Raw genomic sequence first — 19,594 nt, 5'->3', positions numbered from 1 at the left:
TTACAGGCATGGTGTATAGCAAAGAGAAGGTTAATATCATGAGAAATATCAGATGGAGTTATATCTGTATGTAATTTACTCAAGGGCGCTGCTAGTGTGTTGAAATGCTGTATAGCACATGGTTGGTTAATATCATGAGATATATCAGATAGAGTAGTGTCGGCATGTGCTATATTAAAGGGCGGTACTAGTATATTGGCATGCGGTATAGCAGAAAGTGGTACTTGATTATAGTCATAAGGTTTAAGAAGTATATGAGAGGGATTCATATCAGTATGTGTTATGTAAGAGGGCGGTACTATAGTATATTGACATAATCTTTAGCAGAAGGTTTTATTTGGTATATCAGAAGATGATGTGATATCAGCATGTAATTTATCAAAATGCTGACCTAGTATATTGAGATGCAGTATAGCACGAGGTGGTACTTGTATATATGCATGTGGTATATCAGTGGATGATATCAGCATATCGAAATAAATACATGAAAAGTTGAAACAGCTAGATTTGGTGTATAAAATGAAGAAAATCGGCATGTAAAAGGTCTTTTCGGTAAAAACAATACCACCTATCCTGTTTATGTTTAATTTTAAATAAGTCTATGTTATTGGTGGATTTTTTTTATCTCAAAAGATGGAAATGTAAAGCGGGGAATATTTTTGTCATCCAGTTCTCACACAGAATGCATATTGACATATATCCTTTCATTGTATGCTTATACTAGCACTTGTTCAAGAGACAATTCTTTTCTATGTCATGACGGAATGAATTTAAAACTATATTTTTATGTAAAAAGAGAATCTACATTCAATTTCAGTTTAAAAAATTACTCGTATCTGCTAAAAATTTGAATACATATAATAAACATTAAAAAGCAAATGACAGCGATATGAGATGAACATTGTAAATCAAGATATCATTTAAATCATGTCGTTTCATGAAAATAAAGCTATTCGATTAGGAGAAAAACATGGATAGTTCCATGCATTATTTAATGGATGTTTGATGTTAATCTTGTAAAACATAGAAACACGTCATTGGAATAGGATTAATGTTATTGTCATCATTTCCCTCGGTTTGTTTCTTCATACTCTCTGTCTGTTCACCGTACTCTTGTCCTGGTTCTGCAAGATAAATAACCACATTATGTTAAAATTCTTCGTTTAAGTATAACCAATTACATGCTTAATTTGTGTTCTTTTCTGTTTATAATTTTTTTAAAAATATGTCATTTGTCGGGGAGAAACTTTACATTTATAACTAAAGGGCATCATTTCAAATGCAATAATTATCGATATGCATAATCGTAGAACAACATTGTGACATGCTAGTACTTGATTTTTATCACACGCCAACAAAGGGGAAATACTTTTAATTTTTGACAAAAATACAATTTATTAAAGATAAGGTAGCACAATACAAAGATTTTTCATCCCCAATCAGACATCTTTAAACTGATGTAATTCCACTCGTGCATCTTTCTTTAAATTTTATAAATGAGGTGCCAAAAGAAAGAAGAAAGATTAATCTTTTAAATTGTGATAATTTCATTATGAAATAATTATTACATAATTAATTGTTATGTAATTAGTTGCCATATTGTGATGTCCATACTTGAATGAATTTAGCATCTTTGTTTTTCATAGCATCCCAAAATATTTTATAGAATCTCTTATAACACAGTTTGACCTCCAAAACTGTGGCTCAGATTTTTCATATTGTATTTCATTCTCTCATAAATCTTCAATGAAGTTTGCAACATCAATTCATAAGACACTAAATTCATTTGGGTATAAAATTTGTTCTATTGATGTTTTTGGAAATCTGAGACACGGTCAAGCTGTGTTGTACAAGTATCTATAAAATATTTTGGGATGCTATGAAGAAAAAAGATACTAAATTCATTTCAGTGTGGTCATCACAATATAGCAACTAATTACATAATAATTAATTATGTAATAATTATGTCATAATGTAATTATCACAATTTGAAAGATTAATTTTTCTTCATTCTTTTGGTACCTCATTTATAAAATATAAAGAAGGATTAAATGAATTACATCAGTTTAAAGTTGTCTGATTGGGAGTGAAAAAAATCGTTGTATTGTGCTACCTTAATACAGATAAATCTACATCAATGTAAGTGTACCTTTTAGAAAGTATAAACTGCAATGGTAATCACTAAGGCAATAACAGCAACTAGTAAAACTAATATCTGTAGTTCAACATCAAGGAAGTGTAATAAACTAGTTCTAATTTGTCAACTTGTGAACGTTCTAATGACTTCTGACAATCAATGTATTTTGTGTTGTTTTTATTGTTTTTCGCGCCTGTTCTTCATCGTTTGATTCTGTATTGTTTCTGACATTTTGTATTTTCGTTTAGTCTACGCACTTGTATTTTACTTAGCGACGTTTAAAAGGCGAATAAAGTTATCAGTCAACAATTTTAGATTATCCTTCCAGGAACAAATGAACGTTAGATTATCTTTACAATTTGATACTTTTTCATAAATATTTAGTAATTTTGTGTACTTAAAAAAAGAACAATCCATCCATTTTGCAAAACGCCACTTTCAACACTATTCTGCTATTTCGTGGCGGTCAGTTCTTGTTGGTGGAGGGTCCTCGGTGGCCAAGTGGTCTAAGTAGTTCTACTACTGTTATCACTAGCCAATCAACACTTGAGTTGTGAGTTCGAACCGGTAGGAAAACTTAATATTCTAGTCAATTGTCGAGTGCACACATGGTACGAATTCACAACCTCAGTGTTGACTGGATAGTGATTACAGAAGTTTAACTACCTAGACGTCTCGGCCACTGAGGTCCTTGTCTAACCTGAACGATAATAACTATCTATAAAATTGATGAAATGTCCAGAAAACTATTGTGAAAGGATACAACAATAAGATTGATGGTGATCAACGTCAGTTCTGTACATCTTCTCTAAAAAATAAAAAAAATATGATAAGAGATGTTGGAAAACATGGTACAAATTACTGCGATGATAATATACTAGTACATAGTGTGGGAACGGAACTGTCCGAGTTTCTAATAATTTGGTCATTCGGGAGACTGTCAAGCGTGGCTCCGACATTTGCAAAATAACAAATTGCATGATGATAACTTTGACGAACTCTAATGTTACTATATAACGTTTCTGCTTCAAGTTTTGGTAGCTAAAACATTCTTTATGTAAATATTAATTAATAAAGTAATGAGAAAAATATATGCATCCAAACGTTTTCCTTAGAATGGTGGAGCTCCGTGTAAACCGACCAAACTGTCTTACAACAGCGATCAAAAAATGTCAAATAAAACACCGAAAAACCCATCGTAGCTACAAGAATTTTCACACGTCCCCTTTCTGATATATAGTCTTACCTGTCTGAAAGTTTCAAAGCCATTGTCCCAGTAGAAATCTAAATATATTCATTTTCTCCATGTCGGATATTTTTATTGACTGTACAATCGCTTGTAGGTTAACTGTACAATCACTCGGAGCCTTCCTGTACAATCACTTGGAGCTTTCCTATACAATCGGTTGGCCTAATTTATTAAATGCATTGCATATACATTGTAGTGGTTATTCCTTGTCTGTCCTATTATATTCATCTATGGTATTTGAAATGAATATAAGCACAAAACCAGTCATTTTGACAATTAAGATTCTATCAAGGAACCATTTTAAAGTGACTATATCAGAGACAAAAACATACTTTGTACAATAAATAAAAAAGGAAGATGTGGTATGATTGCCAAAGAAACAACTCTCCACAAGAGACCAAAATGACACAGAAATTAACAACTATAGATCACCGTACGGCCGTCAACAATGAGCAAAGCCCATACCGCATAAAAAGCTATAAAAGGCCCGAAATAACAATTTAACGAGAAAACTAACAGCCTAATTTATGTACAAAAAATGGACGATAAACAAATATGTAACACATAAACAAACAACCACTGAATAACTATAAAAGACAAAATGAAAAGGATAGTACAAAATATGCTAAGAAATCACTAATCTAAAATAAAAATGAAAATAATCCTCGCATGTGCAAAATAAAAATATTGGATTTAGAGCATGGGTTTATTCATAAAGCGAAAGAAGCAGGTCATATTAGAATTTCCCATAAAATTAAATTTTATCAAGGATGAGAGAGGACTTGTTATCTGAAAGACAGAGAAAACACAAAATCCTTTTTGATCAGAGTCACACTCAATATTCCTAACTATAACATCCGATGAACGAACAAAACAGTGGGTTTCATTTTTAGTGAGAACAACATTGTATCAAACCACATTATATCTTCAATATAAAAATAACGAGATGTGACATGATTGTCAAAGTTAAAAAATAAATAGATTTAAGCAATTATAGTCGGCTGTAAAAGGTCCCGACATGAAAAATAAGAAACAATACATTTCGAAAACTGGCGGCCTAATTTATAATAAAACAATTTACGAAAAACATATATGACAGACATGAACCAACGACAACCACTGAACTACGGGCTCTTGGCTTGGAACAGGCACATAAAGAATTTGGCGGGGTTAAACATGTCTGTGTGCGCTCATTTCTCCCCAAAACTAGCACAACCCAAGACAAAACTATAAAAAAAAACCAGTTGAATGATAGGATCATCATTTAATACTATCATGGACGATATCAGACAAGGTGCGGATCCAGCCTAATACCCTGACACGTCCACAAAATAAAACAAAATAAAAAAAAATGGGGTTTCAACCACCAATACTCCCTCTCCCCGCATACCGGATCCGCTAATGCAGACTACATCTATTGAAATAAAAGTTTCAAACATCAGTTACATTTTTTAGTGTGTAATTTAGGTTTAAATAAAAAAAAATGATAACAATACCAAATAACTGCTTTCAAATCGTAACAGAAAAAGGAGAGAAAGTCATGCCAGACATATGTTGCATTGGATTGCAGTAGTTTTAATAAATATTTATCTGACAGAATTGAAAACATAAACTGATCATGAATGTGGCAGAAAAGATAGTAGTAAGCATTATCTACTTGAGAGTTATAATAAGTCATATGCCACTAGAAACTATTACAGCAAAATGCAATGAGTGTGTAGGTAAAGGTTATACCTTTGACTAGTTTGCTTGCTAGCTGGACCGTGAAGTCATCATAAGGTAAAAAGTTAAATCACAAAAATAATGAACTCAGAGGAAAATCGAATCGGAAAGTCTATAATCACATGGCAAAATCAAATGACAAAACATCAAAAACGAATGGACAAGAACTGTCATATTCTTGACTTGGTACAGTCATTTTCAAATGTAGAAAATTGTAGATTAAACCTGGTTTTAAAGCGCTAAACCTCTCAATTTTATGACGGTCTCAGCAAATCTGTTATATTTACAATGATGCGTGAACTACACAGACATAATAAATAAAAAAAGTCAAAATATGGGTACAGCAGTCATCCTCGTGTAACAATTTTAAAAGGAACAATTAAAACAGAACACAAAAAACATCTATCGTCAAACACATTCATTGATTCGCGTGTCTGACGTCAGAAAAAATATACGTCACATATAATTGTCGTTCAATGTATATGTTGTGTACAAGTTGTAATGTTGTACAAATTATAATTTGTACAGATATTTTGTACAAGTTATCAGTGTTTTATGAACTGCTCAACACAAATGGACGATTCAAGCACTCAGTCTTAAAATTTCACATGGGCAATGTTAGCATACAGGGTTAAAAAATCAAAAAAACAAAAGTATGGGGAATAAATTTCAGAAATAGACAGAGATTTGAAATAGTCCAAAAGTAGATTACCCTCCTTTCAGAGTAGTCTAGTTGGCCAAACGTTGAACAGTAAAGCTCCAAATGATTGTACAGTAAACTTGCAAGCGATTGCACAGTCAATAAAAATATCCGACATGGAGAAAATGAATATATTTATATTTCTACTGGAACAATGGCTTTGAAACTTTCAGAAAGGTAAGACTATATATCAGAAAGGGTACATGTGAAAATTCTGGTAGCAACGATTGGCTTTTTGATGTTTTATTTGAAATTTTTTATCGCAGCTGTTGAATCGTTTTACACGAAGCTCCACCTCCACCATTCTAAGGAAAACGTTTGGATGCATCTATCTTTCTCATTACTTTATTGGTTAATATTTACATAAAGAATGTTTTAGCTACCAACACTTGAAGCAGAAACGTTATATAGTAACATTAGAGTTCGTCAAAGTTATCATCATGCAACTTGTTATTTTGCAAATGTCGGAGCCCCGCTTGCCAGTATTTCGAATGACCAAATTATTAGAAAACTGTACAGCTTCGTTCCCAAACTGTGATAATATATTCTAAAATTATATATCTACCCCTCAGGCAAACAACATTGATTCACCATCCTTTATTTGTAACAACACTGAAGTTTCATGTTGATTAATGTAACTGTTGAACTATGATTGTGAATGAGAATTATTACCACTCAGGTTTAAAATAGTATTGGCTGACTGTGTTATTTGAACTTATATTGGTTTTTTTTTATATCTTTTTCCTCTGTATGTGTGTGTGTTTTAATGTTTTAATGTGCTTTAGTCCATTGTATATATTTTTAATTGTGTGCACGAAGGGATTAGAATAAAGACAGTCTCTGTTTTCATACAGAGAAGAAACCTAAAATTTAGCATTTTCCAAGATTGATTGGAAAAAAGAAATATTGTTACGTTGGTTTTCTTTTGACCGCCATTTTAACCTTTTCAAATATGGCTCATCGGTTTGCTGTTGGATGTGTGGACATTTTTAGACACGTTCGGTCAGAACGAGGACTTTAAGTCTCTACACTCTAAAGATCACTCAAAGTCCTGCAACATCTGTAGGTTGTCTGTTACAATGTCTGCCTCTTTCAAAAATACCATTTTTTTCCAGTGACAGTCAAAATTACCACCCCCCTTCCCCCTTTCTTTTGTCGTTTAAGCTTGCTGAACATATTTTTTGTAAGTTTGTCATTTGAATACATTGAGTCAAATATATCTTAAACGATGATAAAATTTGAAAAGCACCTATAAAATTAACTATGACAGTCTCTCTCGAAGCATGAACACACAAAAAAAAGCATCATAAATAACAAGATTTCGAATGGGTATTACTATGTTTGGATGAGTGAATTTCGTCTTTTGAAACATTTTATGGCTTTTACAAGTATATAAAGATTTATACCAACATACTTGTGGACTTGTCATATCGATCTGCTTTATCTTTGAATCTTCAATTGTGCTAATTCTGACCAAGCCAATATCATGCTGTGTTGCTCCTAACTTCTGGAGATTTGGTGATAAGGTAGCCCACATCTTTTCAAAGTCATTTGCTCTTATTCGTTGGTCTGTGTAGTCAAGCTTCAACTTCGTATGGACTTTTAGAATGATATCGACAGATTCTAATATGTCGGGGTTTAAAATTTCGAATTGACGAAATAAGAAAGCAAGCTGCGGCATCTCCAGATCTCGAGACATGATCCTCTTTGCAATAATGTGACACAGACATGGATGAATATTACAATGCGAGTTTATCTTGTAACCGTAATCATAATAAGCATCAAGCTTGTCACGGCTGATTGGACGGTTTTTGGATTTGGTGCAGTTTTTCACATTTTCACAGCACTCTTTGTCGTTCCAGTACAAATGCATGATTGTATGCTTAATATTTGTATTGTTGAGAAATTTCTCTAGCGACTGGTTTGTTCTGTGAAGGTAATTTTCCATCAGTTTGTCAATTGTTGGTTCGGCAATTTTGTGGAAGAGATTATTTATACGAAGGTAATTGTCACGTTGTGTAGCCATCTTTGAAACTGTAAAGTAATAGTATAATCGATGTGTGATAACATAAAATTAAGAATGGAAATTTGATATATGTCAAAAAGACAACAACGCGACCAACAAGCAAAACACAACCGAAAGCCATAATAATGATTAATGGGTCTTCAACACCGCGTGAAAATCCCGACAATCATGACAATTTACGATGAAAATTAATTAGTTAAATTTTACTTTTTTAACATGTAAACAAAGTCAATACCAACAGACCTTTGCAGAACAGATCTAATACAGTCAAGGGTTACAAATCCGTCTCCTTGTAGAATGAATGGTAGGAAAGTAGTTGTATTGTTATCTCCTTCTCACATGGTTCAGCCGAGATACATAAAACCTTGTACATATAACAAACTTGAAAATCAAAATATATATATTCATTGAGTGTTTTTGAGTGCATATTTATGGACGCTCGTATTTCAACAGTATCAACAGAAGGGTCAAGTTAAACTTGTTAGAAATTCTGTTACTTTTTTCCATAACAATGAACTTCACAATCCGTGTCAATAAAATATTGTACGACAGACGCACGTTTGTTCTACAAAATACTCATCAGTGACGCTAGAATCAAAACAGTTTAGAAGGACAAATAGAGTATGAAGTTGCCGTGAGTAGCATTGGAGACCAAATATTTCTTAAAGTTACAGCTACGAAAATTTATTCCTGGGGTAGAAAATCCTTAGTATTCTAAAAAAAAACTCATAGTAATAAAATTGAGAAAGGAAATGTGAAATGTTTCAAAAAGAGACAACAACCCGACCAATGAGCAGAAAACAGCCGAATGCCACCAACGGGCCTTCAACACAGCGAGAAAATCCCGCACCCGGAAGTGTGCTTCAGCTGGCCCCTAAACAAAAATAATTACTAGTTTAGTGATAATGGACGAAATACTAAACTCCGAAATATATAAATGAACTAATCAAAATTAAAAATTATACACGACTTGCAAAGGCCAGAGGTATTTACAGCTTCCTTCTTGTCATTCAATATATATTAATAAAAGAAACTTAAAATATATAATGTATACTTACTTTTTGTTTTGTTTTGTTCTTGGTTTTAAATCTATGTTTCGCAACTCTCTATTTTACTTTATTATGACATGTACTATTAGTCAAGCCTTATGAATCGTGATTTTTGTTTCTCAATAAGATCAACGAATCATTGAATGCACACACACTTAACAAATATCTTATATCTGAATAGGTTATTTTAAATGTAATGAAATTAAGTTTCAATTATAAACATTAAGTGCTCCAAATCTTTAAAACAAATAACATTGTCACATAATAATGGAATGCATTGACATCCAATATATTTGACATTCTGTCAGATATACGTACGTTCGTATGTTCACACACAAAATCGAAGAGTAGAACTTTACTGACTGTATATTTATGTTTCACTTAAAATTGTTGTGTATTTAGTTCAGATGACGTATACCGTTGTTATTATATAGTTACTAAAGCTCAGAAAACTATAACATACGAAATGCTGACCATATTGAAGCACTTTATATCAAATAGTAAATGTCACAGATATTAGTGAAATGTACATGCAACTTTGACATGTTGAAGTTTAACATTTGTATAAATATACGTAATAGATCTAAAACTAAGATGATTAAAGGAGTAGGTCCAGTAAGACCCCTTTTTGGCCCCAAAATATAGGAGTTTTACAAAATTGTTAAAATGTAAACTTTTGGTTATTTATTGGACAGTAGAATGCTTCTGCTACATAAATATGGGCTGTTTTTGACAATACAATGCACATATATCGGATACTAGAACCATTAAGTCATGCTAAATTACTGAAATCTTCACAATTCTAGCATTTTAGTTAAATTTTCTACGGTTTTCATGTAAAACGGAAGTGGCAGCATTCGTGTTCATCCTTAATATTGAAATGCAAGTTGTATTTTATGATAATACATAACATATATAAAGGTTGAGGATGAACACGGATGCGGCCACTTTCATTTTTGACAAAAACCATCTGAAAAAGTGACATTTTTCTGCATATTTGGTAGATTTTTCATATTTAAGCTTGAATCGGGTCGTTTTTAATGACTAAATCAGTTAAAATCTTTCACATTAACTATTTGAAACAAATAAAATAGACACTTAAGTGTTTAAAAAGTGGTCAAAATCTTCCGTCAGATGAACCTGAAATTTGAGGCGAAAATGGGTCCTTACCGGACCTACTCATTTATATTCAGATTTTAATTATCAATTGATATGTTTTTGTCAGATATAATTCAGTTAATAATGTAAATCACATGTAGGTAGCAAATTTTAATGGGGAGTTTTGTTTTGTTTTTGTTTTGTTGTTTGTTGTTGTTTTTTTTTATGTAGTTTTTTTTTTTTGGGGGGGGGGGGTTTATGATATAAATCATTCAATATAATGTTCCTAGTTCAAAATACCACACATGTGAAGCAATACAACGTCTGTTATCAACGTTTTCACCACCAACACTGAAACTGTTTCTCTTATCTTGAAAAAAAACAAAGTCTTTCACCTCACTAGTATGTTTATTATATTTTATAATCCAAACGGAAATTTATGAAGCAACAACACATACATTTTTTAGAAAATATTTACATTGGTTTTAGATTATTTTTTGAAACTTTTTCACTATTTTAAATAGGCAATAGCTGTCAAAATCATATTCACCGTTTTCACTCAAATTCTCATATTTGATTTATAAAAAAACAATGTTTTTTATAAATCACGTCAATAACGAAGAACTGAATACCAAGCTGGTAATACCCTCGGGGACTGATAGTCCACCAGGAGGAGTATTAACCCACTGCTGTTAAAAATGAAAACAGCAGAGTATAAAGTGTATGCGTTTAAAGCGCTTTTCTAGATTCACTTTCATCAGAAACGCTCAAAGATGAATATTTTAAAGCCAAGAATAAGAACCGAAACAGTTATAAAAAACTTTATGACCAAACAAAAAAAAGCCTAACAATCATAGCCAAATCCATCTAAGAATATCTTTGAAAACGGGGAAATTAAACATTAGTTTCTTAATAATTTATTACCAAAATGAGCATTTATTAGGAAGACCACTATGATTTATTTTATTATGTGAGCATTTATTAGGAGGACCACTATGATTTATTTTATTATGTGAGCATTTTCATACACAGTTTCCCAGCCTGTCCGTGACGTGTTTTACTATCAGAAAGTTCACATCCTCGTTATAAAACATACGAACACACACTTATCCCATTCTCTCATCCTCAAATATATAAATGCAAAATATAAAATCAAATTTAATACAAAATAAGGGATAAAGTCACACCAGATGCCGAACACATGAAATGACAAAGAACAGGAAACCGGGAAGGACACACTGCAGTAGGAAAACCAGGACTGAATCAAACACAGAAACATTTTGCAAGCAGAGAAAACTATGCACCTTATAATCAGCATGATTTTATCAGATGACAAAAAAAGAATACTTAAAATTCATGCTAAAAATAAGGCGAAGGAGCTTTTATTCAGTCGAGGACCCAGGGTGTTGCGGATGTGTTCTAATCACATGATTTCCGTTCGCGCGTTTTGGGAATTCCCTGTATCGTGTTTGCGCATGAACCTTATTGTGGAAAGCGTGAAGTTCAACTTTACCTCAAGGAGTTTTAGTTGGGAATGTAGAGACAACATATATAGGGTGTCAATTCCAAATATATAGTGGGCACCGAGTCTGCCTCATATGCATAAATGAATAGGTAAGAGGATCACAGTTGACTCCAATTTGAATGCCGATTATTTGTTAAAATCACGTCCTCCCTACGTAACATATAAGTTGTCAATATAAAAAAGATCTATCATGCTGATGCTGTCAGGCTTAGAGAAGGCTATGTTTGAATCAGAGTTGTTTTTACAAGGTGACTTTGCTATTTATATTGGTCAGTAGCCTGCGCTTCGACACTAACTTTATTTATACAACACCTTTGAAAAATTTTACGTTCAAAAAAATAGAAATTATCACGAAACTTAATAATTTATTCAAAGCATATATATTTTTATATATATATTATTACGAATCTTCGACAACTGAAAATATTGCTGTACTTCTTGCACATGTTTAAATAACATAAAAATTATGAATACCAAAAATAATAATGCTTATATTTTAAAATATCATTGCACTATTCATCTTGCTGACTTTTATTCAAGCTAATTAAAATATTGATCTCTGATTTCGTTATACTTTGTTATATATAGTATAACGAAATCAGAGATCAATATTTTTTATGTATTTGTATCTACTTTTTTTATTTTATGCTTTTGTCATTGATAAAGCATTGTCTTAATTTCTAAATATAAAATATTTTAATTTTTGTCAGTAAGATATTTCAATGTCTATCAATTTTCTCTTTTTTCAATCCATCTCCAGTTGTATTATCCAAGATCTGTATATGAATATATTTATGACGTCTTAAGTATCTTCAAGCAATTGATAACCTGCAATTATGTCTGAAATAAAGAAGAACAAAAATCTTTCATATGCAAAATATTTGATGAATTATTTAAAAAGTAAATGAAGGTAAAAACATGTTCTAAAATATTCCACTGAAAATACGAATCTTTTCGTTTCAAGTATAATTAAAAACGGAATTTTGAATTAACATATAGTTTGGCTTAAATTTGTCAAAATAAGCTCTAAAACATCATCACTGATGTATTATTTATTGTCTTGTATGTGAATAATTCGATCGACCTCATGTGAATCCGTATTCATGTTAACTTCAATTTAACACCTTAGCTTGAGATGAATTACGTAATTACTAGGCGTGTTCAGTTATTAAATAGAAAAGATTGTTAAGAATGAAATAAGGGTGAACAATGTGTTGACTGATTCGATTCACCCAACATTGGTTTTCCCAAATGAAGGTGCATTTTATTCATTTTATAAAGAGGAATTTCGTTTGGAAACCTATTTGATAAAGTTGAAGCTGTGTGACAGGATTTATACATGTATGGCAAAACTCAGACGTTCAAATTTAAAATTTCCTGTAGAAACGAGAAGATGGTCCGAAATACCAAAAAATGCCCGAATTTGTTATCTCTGTGGAAGTGGAATAGGGGATGAATTTCATTATCTATTCAAATGTCAAAAACAGGAAATAAAACTGCATAGAAATAAAAAATATACCCCAATATTATACTGCAAACCAAACGGAGTACAAAATGGAATAGGAGATGAATTTCATTATCTATTCAAATGTCAAAAACAGGAACTAAAACTGCTTAGAAATAAATATATACCCCAATATTATACTTCAAATCCAATGGAGTACAAATTGAAACAGCTTTTAACATTTTGTCATGTAGAACTTTACAAAAACTTAGCAATATTTTTAAAAATTCTTAAACGATACTTGTGATTTATGTTAGTCTTTTTTGAGTTGAATGTTATGGTAGTTTGTAAATTGACAATTTGCTACATTTTACCATGTATGTAGCATTATTATGTTTAGTGTGAATGTATTGAGTATAAAAATGTGTATACGTGTATATATGATGTCCTCTTGTACACCTATGTGTCTGAGGTTTATTAATGAAGGATTGTCTAGTATTGACCAAAAAAGGACTAAATTGTAAACATTTTGTAAAACTGGGAGTGGTCTGCTAGTTTACCGTTAAATATTCCATGCTGACCTTTAGATATCATGTGTTCCCAATAGCGATGTTACTGGACGTAACCCACTTCCTTTTCATTAATGTTTGTTAACTTACCATTAAATATACAGGACAAGTACAACAATGATTCCTACAGGTATGGCTAGAATGATCAATACCTTTTTAAGTGTCAAGGAAATAATCAACAAATTGTATGAAATGATAGTCACAGGGAAACTACATACAGATAACAACCAATATTCTATAAATTATTCCGTCTAACAGTTTGTACACTTTATACTATCTGTAAAGAATAAAGCATTAGTTGAATTTTTTTTTAATTTAATTCAAGCTTCAAAAACAAGAGGCTATAAAGAGCCTGTGTCGCTCATCTTGTTTTATGTGCATATTAAACAAAGGACACAGGTGGATTCATGACAAAATTGTTTTTGGTGATAATGATGTGTTTGTAGATCTAACTTTACTGAATATTCTTACTGCTTACAATTATATCTACCTATATTGAACTTTGCCTAGTAGTTACAGTGGGAAATTGTTGGTAAAAATTTACAAAATTTATGAAAATTGTTAAAAATTTACTATAAAGGCAATAACTCCTTAAGGGATCAATTGACCATTTTGGTCATGTTGACTTATTTTTAGGTCTTATTTTGCTGTACATTATTGCTGTTTACAGTTTATTTCTATCTATAGTAATATTCAAGATAATAACAAAAAGCTGCAAAATTTTCTTAAAATTACCAACTTAGGGGCAGCAACTCAACAACGGGTTGCTTGAATGGTCTGAAAATGTCAAGGCAGATGTATCTTACTTAACCTAATGAACAATTTCATCCTGTCAGATTTTCTAAATGCTTCGGTTTCAGAGATATGAGCCAAATACTGCATTTTACCCTATGTACTTTTCTCTTTGCCATGTCGGTCATCTTTGTTTGTGGGCGGGGTCATCGGACACAATTTTAAAACTAGATACCCGACTGATGATTGTGGAAAAGTTTTGTTAAATGTGCCTTAGGAAGATTTTTGTAAAAGATAACAATATTTACGAGAAATTGTTAAAAATTGACTATAAAAGGCAATAACTCCTTAAGGGGCCAACTGACCATTTTGTTCGTGTTGACTTATTTGAAGATCTTACTTTGTGAAACATTCTTGCTGTGTACAGTTTATCTCTATCTATAGAAGAATTCAAGATAACAACGGAAAACGACAAAATTCCATTAAAATTACCAATTCAGGGGCAGCAACCTAACAACGGGTTGTCCAATTCATCTGATAATTTCAGGGCTGATAAAAAAATTTACCCTGTCAGATTTGCAGACCTACATTTTACCCCTATATTCTATTTTTAGCCATGTCGGCTATTTTGGTTGGTTGGCCGGGCCACCGGAAACATTTTTAAACTAAATACCCCAATGATGATTGTGGCCAAGTTTAGTTAAAGGAGTAGGTTCAGTAAGACCCTTTTTTGGCCCCAAAATATAGCAGTTTTACAAAATTGTGAAAATGTAATCTTATAGTTATTTACTGGTAAGTAGAATGCTTCTGCTACATAAATATAAGCTGTTTTTGACAATACAATGCACATATATCGGGTACTAGCATCATTAAGTCATGCTAAATTACTGAAATCTTCACAATTTTAGCATTTTAGTTTAATTTAAGACGGTTTCTGTCTTAATTGAAAGTGGCCGCATTCGTGTTCATTCATAATATTGAAATGTAAGTTGTATTTGATGATATTACATAACATATATAAAGGTTGAGGATGAACACGGATGCGGCCACTTTCAATTTTGACAACAACCATCTGAAAAGTGACGTTTTTTTGGCATATTTGATAGATTTTTCATATTGAATCGGAGCGTTTTTAATGACTAAATCAGTTAAAATCTTTCACATACACTAATTGAATCAATTGAAATAGACACTTAAGTGTTTAAAAATGTCCAAAATATTTCGCTAGATGAACCTGAAATTTGAGGCAAAATCGGCCTTACCCTTGCCCTTTGGCACAATAGTTTCAGAGGTGAGATAAAGTGTTTTAAAACTAATTCATTTAACCCATTTTCATTCCGAATAAAAACAAATATTAATCGACCTTGAAAGGTATCAGTTTTAACGCCAGATGCGCGTTTCGTCTACAATACACTCACCAGTAACGCTTATTATCTTAGTAAGTTAAAATCCAGAGTGAATCTTTGGCGACATAAAATTGCTGCAAATTTCGCGAACCAGATCATTTCTCGATTTCCGTTCTGTTCTGTCATCGCTTGATTTCCAATGATTCTTATCAAAAAAATTAAATATATACACTTATTTAATTTACACACACTTCATAAAAAGCAGTCCATAATGAAATATATACAAGTGCTTTCTACGTATAATTTTTACATTATATTTTATTTTTATATCGACATTTTCTTCCAAATTCATTTGAATGATAGCCAAAGGATACGACTAGTGCCATCAGTAGTATTTTACAACATGGACATCTGCAACCCTGCAAAACAATGAAATAGAATAACTCTACTTAGAGAAAACACTCATCAAAGATACCAAAATTATAGCTGTGTAAGTTGGACGCGCGTTTAGTCTACAATAGACTCATTGATCAGTAAACCTCGAAATTTAAGGTAAAAAGTTTAAAAGCATTCAGAACCCAAAATTCCGACAGATATTGAATGATCTAAGAGAAAGAGTCATAAACATAAACTGCGTACATGCCCATTCAAGGACAGCATTGGTTTAATTGCTTTTTCACAGTTCAAAACCTCGTACTTAGAGATAACTGTATTGTATTTTAAGCTCCGACGGCATCAATTGGGGATTTGATGGTCGCAAATTAAGTTTACTGGCGACGCGTTAGCGGAGACAGTAAACAGGTATTTGCGACCATCAAATCCCCAATTGATGCCGTCGGAGCTTAAAATACAATATTGTTATCTCCATTCTAATGAAACTAACAGAAAACAACGTTAAAACATTATTTAAAATCTGTCATATGCCGTCTGCGCTTGCGCGTACGTCCTATAGCATCAATTGTCAATTGATGCCATGTAAATAAGTGACGTTATCCAATCAAAATGAACGTTACAAACGTTGTTGCGTTAGAATGTTCATTATAAAGTGAACTTTTAAAATTTCAAACTAAGATTTAGTCCTAGATTCGGTGATTTTTCGTAACTGTAAACGTAAAGTGGCAAAGCAAAATCCATGTTTAAACAAAATCATTACCATGTAATTATAATATTTGATGTGTAGAACATTGATCATATTTATAAGTAAAAGTTTTCTTTTGCAGTAATTATTACTCTTGGTAATTTGTAAAAGTGCAGACATCACCTACTTATAAAAGAACAGTCTCGATTTGTCTGAGCACTTCAAAGGTTTCTGGGTTATATAATTCCTAACACATTTTTTAAATAACAATATATCATTCACTCATATTAAGAAGGTGGAATCCTTACTAGAGGGGATGTCTGAGTCAGTTTTTAAAAGATGTATAAATGATCATTACTGCATTACAAATTAGACTGGTTGGATTTTCCAGTCTTCTATGCACTCTTTAGATTAAAACACCAATGCTACATTTCACATAATGGATGTTAAGTAGCATTAGTGAAAGAAAAACTTCCATGATGCCCTTTTTAATGAAGGCTGTTAAACTCTTCTGCACATCATTCAAACTCTAATCTATTGAAATATGCCAATTATTTTTTTCACTTGAATTTTAGAAGTCATCATTTAGTAAAGCCACCTTTATTTGTATTACTAACTTTTGCCAAAAGGAATAGAACAACTTTTAAAAAATGTGTCTGCCTATCATGAAAGTTTTTTTTCTAAATCGGCCTCTACGATCAGTGGTCAAAGATGTGCGTTGAACGTCTTGTTTTTTAGTATTTCATTTTTAAACTAGCTTCCATAAAGATATCAAGAGGAATTAGGATCGTATTTTTTCTCTTTCTATCCCATCGAACAAGAGATAAAGGATACAACAGATACAGTTAAGTCGGCCTCATATCTTGACTTACATCTAGAAATTGACAATGAAGGTCGGTTGAAAACAAAACTTTACGACAAAAGAGATGATTTCAGCTATTCAATTGTGAACTTTCCATTTCTACGTAGCAACATCCAGCATCACCTACATACGGGGTATATATCTCCCAATTGATACGATATTCCCGTGCGTGCATTTCCTATCATGATTTTCTTGATAGAGGGTTGCTGCTCACAAGGAAGCTATTAAACCAAGAGTTCCAAATGGTGAAGTTGAAATCATCACAGGCGTTGTCAGTTTGTTTTCGATTTATGAGTTTGCCTGTCCCTTTGGTTTCTTTCGTCCCTGTTTTAATATCGTATTTATCTGGGATACTCACAGAATAATTACAACATAGCAGATAAGAATGATGTTTGGTTTTATAATTCATTTGTATAACGGTTTTGAAAATTGCGACGGCAAAATATTTTCAACTTTTTTTATTCACAAATTTGATGAAAATATTGAAAGTATATTACCCTGTCATCCAAAGCAGTAGGAGTAGGTGTGCGGTTTACTCTTATTTTCTTTATTCTATCTATTTGCTGCTGTGTCACACCTAGGACCATCAAACTGTCTGTAGTGGTATTCCATTTGGTCTGAAATTCACTGTACGGAACTATTCCTGTTCTTATGTCCTGCATCTCTTGATTGAACACATTCAGTCTCTTCAATGCTTCCATGTTCAACCCATTTAACATTGAGAATTCGATTATAAGGAAGCATATAACATTCAGATTCAGATTCCGAAATTTTTTGCATGTTGTAACAACATTACAAATACAAACTGGCTTGGTGCAAACATTTTTTTCTTCGTCTTTATACAAGAAGCTCCATTGCCTTTGGGTCAGAGTTGCCTTTATTGGGTATGTACAGTTAGCATGCAATGAACAGCATGGCGATTTGACACGAAAACAGTGTACGATGCGATGTTTGTTTGTTTCTAGAAATTGGTAGATCGATACTTTATTTGCTCGCAGATGGTTGTCCAGAATTTTTTCACACGTTGGATATACTAAACGAGTTAGAAGTTCATTCAGACGCTCGTAATTTTCCGTTCCTGATGACATCTTTCTTTGAATCGAAAAAAAAGAACATAAAAGAATAATTACATAAGTATGGGTATTGCATTTATACTGTAAAAAATGGCTCTTTTAAAACTATTATCTATACTGCAAATAATGAGTTTAGACTTATGTTAACTATTAGTATGTATGAGTGTTTTCTATGTTAAACAAACGGAAGCAAAATGTATAAATTACAAGGTTATTTTCTGTAATGGTCTCATACTAATTTCACTTTCAGTATTGCACAAGATTGTGATTTCCTGTACCGATCGAGATATTAAGTTAAAAAAAATGTAAAAAACGGCATGATATCTTTATCAGCAGATTATCTCCCTTGAGTTTAATTTCAAACAATGCAAAAATTCATGATTTTGTAATTCCACTGTTCAAAATTAGAAGGAGGATGTTTGAGTGCTAAAAATTGTTTAAGCAAGTCATGTGTGTATGTGTCTATTTTCTATATATAAAATCTCGATATTGGTTGTCTTAGTCGTTAATTAGTAGGTTTTGTTTGTCATTACAACATTTTGGCTGATGATAAATGTTTGATAGTCTGTAAAACTCATTCAATTTATCCGTTAATTCATATTTTAAATCATATGTTACTTTGAAATTGTACAATATATGAATATATATATTTTTGAAAAAACATACCTTTTATAATTTGGTCAATATTTCAAAAACATTAAAATTACCTGATATTATAAATAATTTGACCTTTTTCATTTCGTTTATATGTGTGTTAGACTTACCAAGCGATCCATATTAGTGAATCTTTATTGTTTTCATTGTTGTACTTAAATTTGTGCACTCAGAATAAAGTTAAATTAATTGGCGTAACAGTGCATTGTCATATCGTTATTTCGACTTCGTTGCTGTTTACTTGTGTTTACTTTTAGTATATGTCTCTATTAAAATCGAATGTGGTATGCAAATGGGCGATCTCACGAATATTATGAAAACAACCATAGC

General features: G+C 32.0%; 2 long non-coding RNA genes across 3 annotated transcripts; both read right to left on the bottom strand.

The window, feature by feature from the left end:
- Positions 1 to 769: 769 nt before the first annotated feature.
- LOC143045705 (uncharacterized) lies at positions 770 to 9,042 on the bottom strand. Of its 2 annotated transcripts, none has more exons than XR_012968997.1 (5): positions 8,893 to 9,042; positions 7,223 to 7,842; positions 2,901 to 2,945; positions 2,150 to 2,215; positions 770 to 1,124 (listed from the first exon to the last, which is right to left on the bottom strand). It is a non-coding gene; the product is annotated as an uncharacterized LOC143045705 (long non-coding RNA). The 2 variants fall into 2 exon arrangements; XR_012968998.1 differs by lacking the exon at positions 8,893 to 9,042 and adding an exon at positions 8,078 to 8,226.
- A 1,393-nt stretch (positions 9,043 to 10,435) lies between these two features.
- On the bottom strand, positions 10,436 to 18,873 carry LOC143045704 (uncharacterized). Its single transcript, XR_012968996.1, has 4 exons — positions 18,035 to 18,873; positions 15,972 to 16,016; positions 13,610 to 13,671; positions 10,436 to 12,346 (listed from the first exon to the last, which is right to left on the bottom strand). It is a non-coding gene; the product is annotated as an uncharacterized LOC143045704 (long non-coding RNA).
- Between the last annotated feature and the right edge of the window lie 721 nt (positions 18,874 to 19,594).

Source organism: Mytilus galloprovincialis, chromosome 9 (genome assembly GCF_965363235.1).
Source record: "Mytilus galloprovincialis chromosome 9, xbMytGall1.hap1.1, whole genome shotgun sequence".
Lineage (NCBI taxonomy): Eukaryota > Metazoa > Mollusca > Bivalvia > Mytilida > Mytilidae > Mytilus > Mytilus galloprovincialis.
This window is presented reverse-complemented; position numbering and strand designations above follow the sequence as displayed.